Source organism: Cervus elaphus, chromosome 17 (assembly GCF_910594005.1).
Source record: "Cervus elaphus chromosome 17, mCerEla1.1, whole genome shotgun sequence".
Lineage (NCBI taxonomy): Eukaryota > Metazoa > Chordata > Mammalia > Artiodactyla > Cervidae > Cervus > Cervus elaphus.
In genome coordinates, this window is record NC_057831.1 from 23,194,247 (window position 1) to 23,197,501 (window position 3,255).

A 3,255-nucleotide genomic window follows, 5' to 3' on the forward strand; every position below is an offset into this window, starting at 1 on the left:
TCCCAAAGTACAATCCACAAAAGAAAAAAAATGATAAATTCGGGTTCATAAAAACTATAAATCTTTGTTGTAGGAGGACATTGTTAATACAAATCATAAAATGGAAGCATATATATGTAAATAACATCTGGTAAGGGACATATCTAGGATATACAAAGGACTCTTAAGACTCAAAAGTAAGAAAACAGGCAAATTTTTTTAAATGATAAAAATATTTGAACAGATATACAATCTACATTTAAAATGAGCATAGGAACAAAGGACTATTTAGTCCAAATGGACAATTCAAAACTAAGATGTAAATATTACTAAAAGCAATGAAAGGACATTCAATCCTATTTGAAGTCAGGTAATTGCAAATTAAAATAAGAAAATATTTTTCCCCATAAAACTGCAAAAATAGAAATACTAATAATATCATGTGATGGAGAAGGAATGAAGAAATAAATAAACACTCAGATTTTATTGGCTTTCATACAAATTATTTAGGAAGTAATTTGGTAATAGATATTATAACTCAAAACTAAAATATCATTTGAGCTAATATTTTAAATTCTAGTGATCTATTCTATGAAAATAAAATCATGAAAGTATAAAGATGGATATAGATGGATATTCTATTATAAGCTATATTGAAAAATGGGCAGCAATCTCAATATCCATAAAAGCATGATTAAATAAACTATAATGTAACCATATAATTGAAAATGAGGAAAAAATATTAGGCAAATGAGGAAAAAATACATATTGATTTGTTAGTGTAAAAAGCAAATTTCACACAAGTACAGAGTGATTCCATTCCTGAAAATATAAATGGGGCTGCTTCTCTATGTAGATTTCTTGCAACTGCTCAAGAAAAGATTGGAAAGAAACTTAATGTAAGTCACTTACAGTTCAGTTCAGTTCAGTCACTCAGTTGTGTCCGACTCTTTGCGACCCCATGGACTGCAGCACACCAGGGCTCCCTGTCCATCACCAACTCCCGAAGTTTATTCAGACTCATGTCCATTGAGTCGGTGATGCCAAACAACCATCTCATCCTCTTCTCCTCCCCTTCTCCTCCTGCCTTCATCTTTCCCAGCATCAGGGTCTTTTCAAATGAGTCGGTTCTTCACATCAGGTGGCCAAAGTATTGAAGTTTCAGCTTCAGCATCATCCTTCCAATGAACACCCAGGACTGATCTCCTTTAGGATGGACTGGTTGGATCTTCTTGCAGTCCAAGCGACTCTCAAGAGTCTTCTCCAACACCACACTTCAAAAGCATCAATTCTTCAGCGCTCAGCTTTCTTTATAGTTCAACTCTCACATTCATACATGACTACTGGAAAAACCATAGCTTTGACTAGACAGACTTTTGTTGCCAAAGTAATGTCTCTGCTTTTTTTTTTTTTTTTTTTTCATTTATTTGTATTAGTTGGAGGCTAATTACTTTACAATATTGTAGTGGTTTTTGCCATACATTGATATGAATCAGCCATGGATTTACATGTGTTCCCCATCCTGAACCTCCTTCCCACCTCCCTCCCCATCCCATCCCTCTGGGTCATCCCAGTGCACCAGCACTGAGCACTTGTCTCATGCATCAAACCTGGACAGGCGATCTGTTTCACAATTGATAATATACATGTTTCAATGCTATTCTCTCAGATCATCCCACCCTCGCCTTCTCCCACAGAGTCCAAGAGTCTGTTCTATACATCTATGTCTCTTTTTCTGTCTTGCCTATAGGGTTATCATTACCATCTTTCTAAATTCCATATATATGAGTTAGTATACTGTATTGGTGTTTTTCTTTCTGGCTTACTTCACTCTGTATAATGGGCTCCAGTTTCATCCACCTCATTAGAACTGATTCAAATGTATTATTTTTAATGGCTGGGTAATATTCCATTGTGTATATGTACCACAGCTTTCTTATCCATTCATCTGCTGATGGGCATCTGGGTTGCTTCCATGTCCTGGCTATTATAAACAGTGCTGTGATGAACATTGGGGTACACATGTCTCTTTCAGTTCTGGTTTCCTCAGTGTGTATGCCCAGGAGTGGGATTACTGGGTCATATGGCAGTTCTATTTCCAGTTTTTTAAGGAATCTCCACACTGTTCTCCATAGTGGCTGTACTAGTTTGCATTCCCACCAACAGTGTAAGAGGGTTCCCTTTTCTCCACACCCTCTCCAGCATTTATTGCTTATAGACTTTTGGATAGCTGCCATTCTGACCGGCGTGAGATGGTACCTCATTGTGGTTTTGAGTTGCATTTCTCTGATAATGAGTGATGCTGAGCATCTTTTCATGTGTTTGTTAGCCATCTGTATGTCTTCTTTGGAGAAATGTCTATGTCTCTGCTTTTTAATATGCTGTCTAGGTTAGTCATAACTTTTCTTCCAAGGAACAAGCATCTTTTAGTTTCATGGCTGCAGTCACCATCGGCAGTGATTTTGGAGCCCAAAAAAATAGTCTGTCACTGTTTCCACAGTTTCCCCATCCATGACCAGATGCCATCCATGACTAGTTTTCTGAATGCTGAGTTTTAAGCCAACATGTTCACTCTCCTCTTTCACTTTCATCAAGAGGCTCTTGGGTTCTTCGCTTTTTGCCATAAGGGTGGTGTCATCTGCGGTTATTGATATTGATATTTCTCCCGGCAATCTTGATTCCAGCTTGTCCTTCTTCCAGCCCAGCGTTTCTCATGATGTACTCTGAATATAAGTTAAATAAGCAGGGTGACAATATACAGCCTTGACGTACTCCTTTCCCGATTTGGAACCAGTCTGTTATTCCATGTCCAGTTCTAACTGTTGCTTCCTCACCTGCATACAGATTTCTCAAGAGTCTCAAGACTCACTTTAGAGAAGATGAAATTTGATGAGTGGGTGATAAGGAATATTCACTTGACAGTCCTAGATAATTTTGTTAGACTAGTAGAATTACAGTGATTCTTCTTTCTGTTGTTGTTCAGCATTTTTCTGAAATAGAGAATAATCACTGAAGCAAAGTCCTAGAGGAGACTGAAAGGAAAGAATTGAGGGCACGTATGAACAGATCCACCTCAGAAAAAGCAGACGCCTCATTTTCAGGAAGTGCATGAAAGGTGGCAAGAATTGGTGGGGCTATGGATCAGTTGGTGTGCAGGCTGTATGGGTGGGAGGGCTGGGAGGTGAGAGATGATTTACCTAACACTTGTGGTTTCTCAGTAAGGAGGATGAGACAGGACTGGGGAGAGTGGTCAAGGTTTGGAATGGTCAATAACGT